The sequence below is a fragment of the Hevea brasiliensis genome, chromosome 6, assembly GCF_030052815.1.
Source record: "Hevea brasiliensis isolate MT/VB/25A 57/8 chromosome 6, ASM3005281v1, whole genome shotgun sequence".
In the NCBI taxonomy this organism is placed as follows: domain Eukaryota; kingdom Viridiplantae; phylum Streptophyta; class Magnoliopsida; order Malpighiales; family Euphorbiaceae; genus Hevea; species Hevea brasiliensis.
In genome coordinates, this window is record NC_079498.1 from 50,757,598 (window position 1) to 50,771,596 (window position 13,999).

Consider the following 13,999-nt stretch of genomic DNA (forward strand, 5'->3'; position numbering starts at 1 on the left):
ATGAAAATATTTAGTATTATTTTTGATGATATTTGAATTGAGAATTATTTTGGAGTTTTGGGGAAAATTGATGTTGAGTTTGTTGTGGTAGTGATGGATTTTGATGAAAAAGAATTATTGGAAGTGTTTTTATAGGTTTTTGAAGAACTATTTTCCCCAAATATAAACGGCACTCTGCTGAAATTTTTTCAAAAATTGCGGAAAAATAAAAATAGAAAAAAATTTGAACTAGTTTTTAAACCTCTTTTAAAAATAAGAAAATAGTTTTAAAATCCCTTGTAGGGTACTTAATGAGTTATCGGTAGGTGAATTTCAATAGTTCATTAGGTATTCTACGGGATCATGTTATTACAGAGGGGTAAGGTGTGATAATAAAAGGCGCCGAATCTATCATTTGCTTTTGATCTGAGTGCTCCGGATCCATCCTTACGATTATGTTCAATGGTGGAGGTAGGGATATAGAGGGCTGCTTTAACTGCTTTGGCGTCTGGCGGCTAGGAGGGCGTCCTTGCAAATGAGATGCGTGGTGAGGATCTGATCATGCCTGCAAATGCTTTAACTAACTCGGATCTGACGATGAAGAGAGTTAATTGGAAGTTATTTAACCCCTCTACGTTCTCCGATCTCTATAGGTTGCCTCCCGTTCCTTCCGATCTTCCCATTATGACCATCCCCTTTTCTGATCTCTATCTCTTGCATCGGGTCCCCTCTTATTTCCTGATCTCTCTCATTCTTGATCTTTCCTCTCTATCTAACTTGCATTGGCCAAAGCAATAAATTCTTCAGTTACCGATGCATTCGCTTCGGGTTCTGTATGCAATAAATGCCAAGGCCCTATATATATGTAGTAATAGGAAATCATCTTCACACCTCACTTTTCCTTTTTCAGTTTATTTTCAATGTACCCCTTCCCCAATTCTAGCTTTTTCGATGATAATTCTAATTTTGATGGCCATTTTGATCTTTTTCTGACTGTTTCCTTCATCCCCCATCTGAAAATTTATGACCCCAATGATCGGAGAGCTATGAGAACGTCATCTAATGACAGTGAGGGAACCAGACTAATTTACTGATCAAGATCGAAAGTGACGGCTGTGCCGATCTCGAATCGGTCTATCAGTATAATCGGTAGACCGATCTCGGACAAGAGGACTGCTAATTTCAATCTTGATGTCGGTGACCGCCTCTTGAAGTTCATTTGGCTTCCAACCATATCGGGCGTCCCGACTGCAGCTCAGTTATGGTCAATGACATCGGCGATGACTCCGCTCAATATCATGAGAGACATAGTCACCCTATCTGAGCTGCACATCTATCCAATATTTGTGGCTAGCTTTCTGATCAAACACATTTTTTGATTCAGCCACAAGACTAGGCTTTGACATAGGCCAGCATTCTGGGCCTCAGAGTAATCTTAAGCTGGGTAGAATGTAGTGCTGATTTTGAGGGATCGCCCAAATGATGTAATTGAGATCGCCCAACTAATGTAATCAGATCTTTTAAGATCGCCCAAATGATGTAATTGAGATCACCCAACTGATGTAATCAGATCTTTTGAGATCGCCCAAATAATGTAATCCGATCTTTTGGGAATGAAATGAAATTTTTATTTGAATGTTTTTGTTTTGTTATCGCATTAGTTATTTTTCCAATCTCTGATAAGCATACCCGATCTGATCCCTAGACGAATCGCCATTCGTCGATCTGTGGGTTTGGAAATTTGTTCAATTTGATGACCTTGTTTAACCAATCTCATTTATCCGATTTTTTTATTATGTTTCTCGAACCTTCTTGCGACGTGTCAAAGAGGTGGGCCAGTTCCGCTAACCGATGCGTCACTTGGGACTTCGTGAGCATTTAATATTCAAACGGGTGTAAATAAGGGGAAAGGTAAGTCATTTGTTTTCCTATGTCACTTTTAGACCTTCCCCTAATAATCCCAGCACTTCCTCTCGTTTTCTAAAATTTTCATGCACCGATTTATACTCTGATAAGGGTTTCGATCTTTTCTCAGTTAATTTCTTTTCATTTTCTTAAAATGAGCAGTACCGAAGGTCAGAGAGCTACCAGTTTTCCCTCCGTTCATATCTCGTAGACGTCAGATGAAGTTGAGGTAGTCAGGCCGAGTGGGCGACCTGAACCTTCTATAACCTCTGTCTCAGCCCATGGTCGAGCGGCCCAATTCAAATAGGGATCTTCTTCAGGGAAAGAAAATCTTCCCATGGATGAGTTGCTGTCGTTCCTCCAAGAAACCGATCTGCAGCATTAGTAAAGAGTACAACCTTTAAACTGACTCTTTCAAGCTTATTAGATGTCATGGCGATCTCCGAACCGATCATTTCTTTGAAGAAAATGACGTGATCATGGTGTATAAAGAATAATTAAAGGCCGAGCTTCGATTTCCCCTGGACGACTTCTTTAAGGTCGTTCTAAAGTTCCACCATGTATGTGTAGCCCAAGTGCACCCAAACTCATGGTGGATTCTGGTGGCTTTCAGAGGCTTATGCCGAGCTAAAAAGCTCTAGCCTACAGCAAAGGTTTTTGCTGAGTTACATAAGCTCACTCGACGAAAGGACGATTAGTATTGGTTCTTCCAAGCCAAATCGCATTGTGGGCTTTTTATCGATCTCCCTTCTTCGTTGAAGAATTGGAAGAACCGGTTCTTTATTTTGAGGAGTAAGATTTCGAATGGCTTCGAGGGTATCCCACGCAGTTGGCAGTACCTAGTCCCTTCAGTTCCAAAGAAGATCGCCCTAAATAGAGATGAGGATGTCATGGTAAAGGAATTAAAGGATCAGGCGGCCACTCACAAGTTTTCATGTCTAGATGCCGTTATGGCCGAACTGAAGTGCTGGCTAATGCAGATGATCGCCAATGAAGATTATGAGCTGCAGCTCTCTAACCTCAGACCTGGGATCGGTATAACCTAAATCTTTAGGCTCCTGATTTAGGTGATCTCACTAACTTATTTTTCATGTAGGTATGGCTGGAGGCGAGGGCTCGAAGGAGAGTCGCAAGCGAAAAAGAGAGGTCGCTTAGAAGGTGCAGGAAATGAAGATTGCTGCGGTATCCCAGACGCTAGGACAAAACTTGATGAAAGTGTCGGGCTATCCCAACCTTCAGGGCAGCGGATCCCAGAAGTAGAGATCACTCCTTCCCCTCCTTGATAAGATGAACTACCACCTCCACCGGTTTCTTCAAGTGCAGAGGGAGGGTCTTCCCAACCTGCTGCGAGGACCCTTTCTCGTGATGCCCAAGTCCTCATTCACTCGCTAGAGAAGAACCGCTCAGTTCGGGGGAATCCTGGCCTAACCAAAGTTTTAAGTGCCACCATCTGCTTCCAGGACGACCGAAATAGGCTGACCTTGGATAGCATTGATGATCTCCTAGCTCAGACGATGAACTTGAGCGTAGAGAGCCTTGTGAATCAACATATAATCAGAGAAAAGGCTCATTTCTTGAGACAGAAAATTTTAAAGGCAATCCAGGATGTGGCTTTAGCTAAATCCCAACTTTTGTCTGCTTAGGACTACATTGCCGAGATTGAGGGTCAGATAAAATCTTATGAGGATAGGATAGCTGAACTGGAGCGGGAACTCGAAGAATCTCGGGCTTATCGAACTGCCAATGTCACTCGCCTTACTAAGGAGATCAGAGTGAAACAAGAGGAAGCCATGACAAGGAAAGTTGGCGCTTATGTGAATGCACATGGCAATCTTCTGGCCGAGCTTGTAAGGCGCTATCCTGAGGAAAACTTCTCCTGGATGGTGGATCTTGTCCCTAGGGGTGAGGAGGAGAGCGAGGAGGAGCCTGAGAGAGACGGAGAGGATGAGAGAAATGATTATGTACCCGGGGAGCAGGCTGGGGGAGACCCTCCTGCCGAATGACTTGTACATTTTATTTTGAAATGAATTGAAGTTTTTTGTTCAATTTCTTGATGAGATCGGAAAGCGTCCAAACCAAATTGTCTATGTATTTAATTAATTGAATGTAGTTGAACATTAAACTTGAAAGTGACTGTTAATCAGAAGATAAGAGATCGGAAAAACATTATACATGAATATGAGATCTGACTAAGTCATGACCAAATACCGGATGAAACTTTAAAATATTAGCATTGCAGAGATTTGACATTAACTTAAACTTTTAAGATCGGAACCATTATTAGACCGGATAGAAACCTTAACTTCATTTTAAGGAATATCTAGGGCATTCAAGCAAGAAGCCCGATCAAATCATTAGCCAAATGAAGTTCTGCAATATTTGTACATAGAGATCGGAGAATATCAATATGCAAGATTGGATGGTCCAGAGACCCAATGTTGAGTCGAACTCATTTGATAAAGACCAAGAGATCGGAAAACAATCTAACTTGAGTGTGAGATAAGTTTGTTCTAGGGACGAGCAATCGGTGAGCTCGGAGAAACTACCTATGATTGGGGAGATCCGTTGAGAGCGAATAATAAAGTTTCAATTTTAAAAGACTCTTGCCTTTGAAGGTCGGCCAAAATATGGTGTCTACAATGATACATGGAAAAATGAGATGGTTATGAAACTGTTTTTAATAGGTAAATAGTAAAACCCGTCAAATGCTAATAAAATAGAGGAGACTCTGTCCGAGTCTCCATAAAAATAAAATGTGATAAAAAAAAATTTTCAACACATTGGATAATATGAATAAATGGAATTTAAAATAATAATGTACATGACAAGACAAGATAGGGTGCTCTGGGACCGAATGTGATGCGCCTTGCTTGGCTACACTGTAGATCGGATAAGAGGCGGTGCATTTTCAGATTCAGTTTTCCTGTCTAATAATTTAATGTTTGCACTAAGTTTTTTTAGGCGTTAGATCATTTATTGTGATGTATGCAAAAATTAGAAAGATGAGAGCATCAATTTCTTTTCTTTTCTCGGTGTCACGTCTCAACTAGAACTTTTTTCCTCTTTCTTACTATACTATATGAAATGTACAGGGTGTTTAGAAAAATTAAAGAGGATGGCTATTTACCAAATTATTGTTGCTATAATGTGATAATTCAAGGGTTTCTAGAGCACAAGGATTTACCAAGGGCAAGACGACTTATTAATAAAATGGTAGTTGGGGGATTCTCTGTTGATGCCACTGGTAGTAGAGCTGTTGTCTAGTAATGATATGTTTCTGAAAAAATAGTTGTATTTACTGAAGGTCATTGAGGTGAAGAGGAGATAGTTTCCCTTTTTGGGACTACAATCTCCTCATTCTAAATTGGTTTGAAATTTTGAGGACACAATACAAGCAAGTACTTGCTTTTGCTTGATATGGTTACCCATTTGGGGATGGTAGTGTCCTCATTTTATGGTTTAGTAGCACATTAATGGAGGTCTATATATAAATTTTGTGCATAATTAGATAGTTATCTTTATTAATTTTCTTTACTCACTACTGTATAGTGGAGTTTATGCATGTAGACAGAATTTTAGCAATGTTGGCCCCTATTTAGCCATGTTATCTTTTTTTTCTTAAAATTATCTTTTTTTTCCTTCCTTTTCTGGATTGGTGTTGTAATTCATGTTTAATTAGGGTTGGGAATTTGATTTGCTATGGAAGAAAATCTAATTAGATATGTTAGCGCTGGCCTATTTTTTACTTCTAATTTTTTATGTCATAAGTTAGAAATGGCTGTTTGCTTTATAGGTGAGATAGTGGAATTATTGATGGAACATCTATTTTCTAATGCAGGCCCTATTATGACCAAATTTACCTTAGCCTTGAGAAAAACAGGGACATATGAGTAAGTTCTTTGATCTCTAATGTGTATTCTTTTCCATGAACTTTGAAACATATTATGGTAATTTCCATCAATTTAATGATATTCTTTAGGAATCCATGTACTAGTTTGTTACATATAGGAGAACCAGATTTAAGAAGAAGTACTTGGGGGAGTTAAAAATATTTAAGTGCTTTTATAGGGCTGTGATTGTAATAGAAGTAGAATATAAGGGTTAGGTTAGTTTGTTAAAGTTAACTGATGAGCTGAAAGGTTGTTAAAGAAAGGGAATTGACAGGAACAGTTATTTTTTAGGGGAATCAGTTGTATAAATAACTGCCATGTAGAAAAGAAGTATTAATTCAAGAAATAAAAATTCTACTCATTTCTTTCTCTCAAAATTCTTTCTGTTTCTCTCCTATTCTTTCTTTACTTTCTCTATTTCTCTCTATTTTCTTCAGTTTCTTTCTATTTCTTCTATAACATAGTTGTTAAGGTTCCTAACACTTACTTAGTTCATTAATTATTTTGGTTTATATTTTAGATTGCTGTTTTGACAAGGTTGTAGTCTTGCAAACAGTTAAAGGGCTTCCACTTCTTGAAATTTTTGTTTCTAGTCAATATGACTTAAGCAGAGTTTATTGTAATTCAAAATGTGTGTTTCTTACTGTATAGCTCATAATTTTTGTTGTCTTCATGATTTGCTTTGAAAGAGCAGGAAACAGCTTACATGTCTTTACTTTAAAGAATTAGAGGAGAAGAGAAATCTGAAATCTGACTTAAGACTTGTTATAGGTTGTGATGTAGAACTAGGAAGAATAGATCAAGAGAAACTAATCCTCATGAGCAAAGAAAGTAGAGAAACACATTTTCTAGAGGAACAAATTCTCAAAATTGAAGAAGAAAAACAAATTCTCAATAATTTTATTTATTAACAAAAATAATTATCATAATAAGAAGCTACTAAATAATACACCGTAGGTCCTATGTATAGCATTTGAAATCTCAATCATATTAGGATTTTAGAACCTTAATTTAGTTCTAATTAGAAATACTAAATAAGAAAAATTTCCTAAATAAAATATTAATCCTAATGATAATAGAATTACTAAATAATAAAACTAGTAAACTTTCTAATTTTACAATTAAATTAAATCAACATAATTCCTAAATAAAACTCTAAGCTTCTTATACTGTATCATTCTCTTGTGGTTGGAGAAAACTCATCCATGAGTTTTGTAGTGCAAAAGTATTAGAGAGGTTGAAATGAAGAATTTGTGTTTTCTTTTGCATCCTTGAAATGATCTGAACATAGAAAATCAATTGGAACAACAGTTGAAAAAATTTTTTATTCAATAGGAACAACTTGGTTTTCTTTAATCTCCATTGAAGTCTCCATGGTTTGATTTGCTTCATCAGTTTCTTGCTCTAGAATAGTCTCTTCAACATGTGTTTCTAACAAATCTTCAGATTCTTCAATTGGCTTTGTAGCTTGATCATCTTCAATTTCAAGCAGTTCTTCTTCAATTTCATCTTCAACGTTAAGTTGCTTTTCTTGCTTTAGGTCTTTAAGTTCTCTCGCAGCTGTTGATAACTTGTTAAGCCCTACTTTTAATAATTCATTAGGTTGTGATTTCATTTTAAGCATACTTGAAATCTCAAATTTTCTCTTCCATTCTTCAAGTTCATTTTCCCCATCTTGCAAAATTTGTTGAAGATCTTGATATTCTCTTTCTTTATCTAGTAAATTTTGTTTGACTTCTCAATATTGACCACGTAAGGTAGAACACATTTCATGTTCACATATCTATCCAATGACATATAGAAAGTAACTGACCCTTATCGAATCTAATGTCCTAATATTTTTCTTCAATTATAGTTTTATTATAATTAGTCTCATCTTGATGCCAATTGTTGCAGTACCAACAAGTATTAAGGGGATTTTGTGACTCTGATATCAATTGATGTAGAATTAGGAAGAATACATAAAACCTATTAATTTTCTTGGAAAATTCCCACAGTAGATCTACAGGAGAGGGTGATTGGGCCTTATGTTGGGCTGATTCTGATGGGCCGTCTATTTCCATATAAAGCCCTTATTTTCTTATTCTTCAGTGGCTTCTTCTTTTCTGCTGCTCTTTTTCTTTGCTGGCTTCTCCCTTATTCACGCGCCGTGGAGGTAAAATGACAACATTTCCTTAGCTTCATTGAGATCCCTCCCTTTACATGATCTCAAGGTTTTTTGGGTGAAGTTCTGGTTTTAGTTGACCTACTGTTCCTTTTTTTTCCCCCCTGTTCTTACTGTCCATTATCTATCAATTTCTTTTGTGCTTGCTAACCCATACGACAGTTAATGCTTGATTGATAATTGATAGAGCCAGTTTCTTCTCCTTTCTTTGTCAATTTCTTTTGCACTTACTTTGAGAGTTAGTAGAGGGATGGGTTATACCTATCCTGCTATTCATGCTTTGTAACTACCATTAGCCCTCTGCTTGATTGACAATTAGTGGAAGGATAAGTTGTTTGAGGCGTGATTTATGGTGGAAAGCAGGTTAGTACTATTGCTTATTGTGCTATTTTCTTTCTTTGAATTTAATTTCTCTGTTTTGAGCTCTTAAAATAGTTTTTGTGATCGAGATTTTTTTTTATTATTATCATAATGGTAGTTTGGGTGTTTATGTTGGGAATTGTTTCTCACCTCTACATGAAATGTGTTGTTTTTTTGGCTTCATATGTGAAAACTGGCTTTGTTTGGTTTTTGTTGCCTTATTCATACTTTTTTTTCCTGCTTTTGAACTGAGGTGCTTCTTGTTTCCTTTTTTTGGAGCACATGTTGAATGTCAGATTGTTAAAAATTGTCAATATGATTTGCATGATGTCAAGCTAATGTGAAGTGCCAATTCTTGTCATAGATGATAGTTAATGTTTAATATCCAAACCTGTCAACTGAGTTTCTTAGGAAAATGCATTCTGCAATCTGTGATTTGACCATTTCCTTCTTTATTTACTTTAACTTTTGTTACTTGGAATATATTTATTCTGTTGTTGTTCAAGTAATTAGTTTTTGTGAGTCACTCGCTTTTACATATTCCATATTCTCCATTGTTGAACTGTCTTAGGATTAGGAACTCAAGTTGTACAGTTATCTATAGATTCACTGTCTTAGGATTAGGTTTTCTACATCACTTACCAATTTTTGAATTAGGTTTTTTACATCACATTTGAGTTTGCTTAGATTTAGCATTCAGAACATGAACTATGATTATTTGGTTTTATCATGCAATTTTGTTTCTCTAATTGTAATTTCAATCAAGGGAATTTACAATGAACATGGAAGTAAATGAAGGTTGAAGAGGATAGGTCAATCACTATTTTGTCAAGTTGAATGACAACATTTTAAAAAGGGAGGATGTAATACACATGGAGGACTAATAAGCACCTATGTTTGTTTCTTTCCTTTTTGGGTGGAAATCATTAACTGCTTTTACATTCTTGATTGACAGTTAAATCTACAAAAATAGACAAAATGACAAAATGTATAATGTAACCAAAATTAAAGATGTTCCTTTTTTTTTTTAAATATACAAATCTAATTTGTAATTATAAAATAACACATGAAAGTAAAATATCAGGTCTAATGTGGAGCCTAATGTGTTCACCACCTCCTTAATATCAGGTCTTTGCATTTCAGGCTGGAGGAAGCAAGCCTTGGCCTTGCTGCTGAAGGAAATGGAAGGGCAAAAGAAACAACCATATGTTTTTCCTTTTAATGTATTGATTGACACTCTTTGTAAGAAAGGGTTAGTCTCAAATGCTTGAAATCTATTATTTATATAAATGCAACATTTGATAAATAAAAATCCCAGCTATAAAGGATAAATTTCAATAACTATCCCTGAACTTATATGGTTGTAACACTACAGTCCTTAAACTTTAAAACTAACATAAAACTCGCTAAACTTTTAAATTTTGCATAGTAAAATCTCTCTAACTTTCAATTAATGATTTTTCAGTTGAAAACTGATGTGAACAGCTCCCGCATGGCTCTTAATCAACATTTCTCTCTTCTCTCTTATTCAAATTGTAAAATTATTCTCTCTGCACCTGAAAAATTATTTTGTTTATAGTGAGAAAAATGATTTAATTTAGACATAACTTGAGAGAGAAAAGAGAAATATTGATTAAGCTCCACACCAGAACTGTTCAAGTCAGCGTCTAACTAAAAAACCGACAATTAAAGGTTAGATGAATTTTACTATGCAAAATTTAAAAGTTGAAGGGGTTTTATGTTACATTTTTAAGTTGAAGGACTATAATGTTATAATAGATAAGTTCAAGGACTGTTGTCAAAATTTATCTCAGCTATAAATGCCCTCATTTCCTCATATTGTTTCCATTCCCCATTGAATTTCAGAAAGAATTATCAGCCACAGCTTTATTGATGTGAAAGGTTACATTAGAAGTTGGTGGAAATCATGATTGCTTATTGAATCTATACCTAAAGTTGGTGAAATTTTGAGTCGATACAAAATTGCATAAAGGGGAATGTATTATAAAATGAAGGAAGAACCATGGTATATGAGTTCAATAAGGTAAGTCACACCTGCAAATGAAAATGAAAAATTTAGCAAGTGTAAGGAGTTGGTACATATGAAAGTGATTGTGATCCTCTTGGCACAAGTTTTTGAAGTGGGAAACACTAGATAAAATACGTAAATGCTAAATTGGAGTTGCTGTAAGCCAATTGCTCAATCAATATATGCATCGATGACCCATGATAGAAAATTACAAGCACTACTAGTTTTAAATTTAATTAATTTAATTAATTAATCTGGCATAGAATATTAGGAACTCATTCAGGAATACCTTTATTATTAAATAACAAATTGGATAAAAACTTATTAAATCCATGACTTTGCACTTCTCACGAGTTTGGTGATGATTTAAAATTAGTAGTGTGTGTGGCATCCTCAAACCTGGTTTAGCATCGTCTTCCCATAACACTACCACGATGCTAGGATATTAACATCACAAAGGCAGAGGAAAGAAGTTGCCGCTAGGATAATAATCGGAATAAATTCATAAAAAGGGAAATGGGTGGCAACTTACCCTTTTACAGATGTCAATTACCCTTCTTTTACTATAAGCCCAATGGCCTAGATTCGGGATAGTGGGTACAAAAGGGGGAAGGTGTTAAACACTCTCTCTACTTAGACTTATCTTAGAACAATGGCCAATCTCTACTAATAATTCATAAAGTCTATTTCATTGTTTCTTTTATTTAGTTCTTTATTCATACATTCATACAAGTCTAAAGTTACATACACAATTAATTCAAAAAATCAACCATTCAAAGAAATAACATGTATGTGCATGCGTATAAAAAATTCTATCATGTGGCATTTTTAAATTAAAAGAATTACCTTATTTACCCACTTGCCCTATATGTATATTTAACTAGGTTAAATACATTCTAAGTCATTTTACATAATATACAGAAGAAAGAATTCTAAGTAATTCAATCTAAAGTACATACATAAGAGGAGGGTCCTAACATGTCAAAGTTTTTAGGTTATGTACTTAGACCCATTAATTACCATGTTACCCTATATGCATTTTTACTACACCCAATTACATGTTTAAAGTCTATTTGAAAACATTCAAATTAATTAAAAAGAAAAAAAAGTCATAAACTAAAAAAAAGGAGAAGAGAATAGAGATTGAAAACCTTAAAATATACTTTACATTCCCAATAATAAAAATTAAAAAAATTAACCTACAACTATTATAAGACTTTAAGCCCATTAACCTCGTATAAGAGGCATTGGAATTCTATCTTGAATTGGGCCAAATCCATTAAAGGGTCCAATTTATTATTTTTCCTTGTTCATTTGGTTTCGGCCCTCTTCTTTTAGGCTTGAACTTATTTACATTTATTAATTATTAAAAAATAATGAAATAATAATTAAAGGCCAAAATAATTAAAAATTACAGAAAGTAAATAACTAAAATACAAAAAAAAAGATAATTATCAAAACAAATTAGAATTAAAATTAAAATAAAATTACTAAAAAAATAAAATTTGTGCTTCACAATTTGAATTTAGCTAGGAAATTATTCCTTAGGCAAACTCTCAATCTTCTACCCATCTCTAGGTCTCATAGGTCTCCAAACTCATGTAAAATACAAAAGAACAAGTTAGATTGACATTAGGAAACAAAAGAAACCAAACCACATGAGGATTCCAATTCTACCAAAAATGGCATATTTGAGTACAAAAAAAAAAAAAAAATTAATTCGCATAGAAAAATACCTTTAAAATTTGTGCCAATTTTTTTAGAGACTCCTAAGGCACTAAACTAAAACACATGAATAATAAACCACAAAATCGTGTGCCACATGGACCCATAAAAATTCACAAAATCTGACTTGATGTAGAATATAAATCTAGACACCAAACTTATAAAATTCACTAAAAATGTCAAACTTGCCTATAAAGTTCTTAAAATTTACACATGATAGTTAACACATCAAATTAAAATATAGTATAGAGAATAAAATTTATCCATGCAAGATTTAATATAGAAAAATAAAACAAACTGCTGTTATCGAAAACTGGACAAATTTGAGCAATGATTTTCTAAAAATTATTCCTATTAATCTGTAATTAATTTTATAAGTGTAAAAATGTTAACCTAATCTAGAAATCTTAAAGGTATACTAGAAAAAATGGCAACTCAAAACAAGCAATTTAAAATATGGAAATTAATTTTGCAAAATCAGGTTGCACAAAAATAAATCCTGACTTACACAGAAACTTTAAGAATTCATAAACAATTAAAGAAAAATACTTTTAAGGTGATTCAAAAGGCTATTCCACATGGAAACAATCCAATAAATCTATTGAAAAAATGCCATTTACATGTTGGAAACCATGAAAAATAGAAACATTTGATAATACATTCTTTGAAACTAAAGGTGCCCAATAAAAAACATGCCTCTTTGCAATTATTTTCCTTGGGATAATGAAGTCTCCTTGGTACATTGGATGGCTTAGAATGGCAAGAACACAATAAAAGAAAATAACTTTAGTGATTATTCAATTAATTAACCTAGAACTAGGTGAATTTATGGTAATTAGTGTGCAATTGTAGGAAGATTAGACAAATTTATTTGGAATGGAGAGAAAACCACTACGAAGCAGCTCTCCCTGTACCAAAATACACTAAAATAAAAAAACACCTAAATTGCTTAATTTTCAGCCACGTTCATTCCCTTCCCAAAACCCTAATCATAATGATGAATTTATAGCAGAGAGGGTAATAGGATAAGACTAACTCAATCTAATTAGGTTTTTAAAATTTAAAAAGATAAAAAAATAAATAAAATAAAAAATTCTCTTCCTAATATGCAGCAACAAGGGATTTTATCCCTTTTTTAATTTTTTCTTATGTTTTAATTTTATCTATCTAATAATAATAATAATAATAATAATAATAATAATAATAATAATAATAATAATAATATAAGTTAACTTCTACCGAATGCAAATCTTTTTTTTCTTTTCTTTTTTTTTCATTTTCTTAATTAATTAAAATGTGTTTTTAATAAAACTCAAAATATTTAAGCCCACATTCATTTTAATAGCTAAAATTAAAAGTTTAATGGGCTTTATTATTCAATCTAGCTCAATTAAATAATACAAGCTTATGGCCCTTAAAAACCCTTTATTTTAAAAAATAATGCAATTAATTTCCTAAAATGAAAAATTATTTTATTTTATTAATATTCTTGCTATTACATAGTCTCTTGAGTGTTTAGGATTCCCCACTATCTAGTGGTATTTTCATCACAAGGATCCTCACTCCCTCTACAAAGCATGCATTCAAGGGTTTAAAAATATGTGTCTATGGTTTGCTCCTCACTTTGTGGAGTTTGGGAATAGTGCCAAAGGCATTGCCAAAGTTCGTCAAAATTTACCGACTCATAGGATGTAAAGAAGTGAGGTAGGAGTATACCATCTTCTGCGATATACCCGCTCCTTGAGTTATGTCAAGACTTTGGCTAAGCTTCCTGCTCCTTCCGAGACTAACAGTTTCATAGGCTGTAGCAAAAGTGTGTGATTTTAAAAATTTTTGAGGCTTTAAACTTATAACCTCCAGGCTTCCTATGTATCTCCTTTTGAAGAAGAATCAAATCCTCTAGTAGTTCTGAAAAAAAAAATGCAACTTGATTTGAGATATTCAAGT

At 34.0% G+C, this 13,999-nt stretch overlaps 1 long non-coding RNA gene across 1 annotated transcript; it reads left to right on the forward strand.

Annotated features, from left to right (window-relative positions):
- Window positions 1–7,869: 7,869 nt before the first annotated feature.
- LOC131180819 (uncharacterized) lies at window positions 7,870–10,135 on the forward strand. The gene is made up of 2 exons (XR_009149498.1): window positions 7,870–8,301; window positions 9,427–10,135. It is a non-coding gene; the product is annotated as an uncharacterized LOC131180819 (long non-coding RNA).
- The last annotated feature ends 3,864 nt before the right edge of the window (window positions 10,136–13,999 follow it).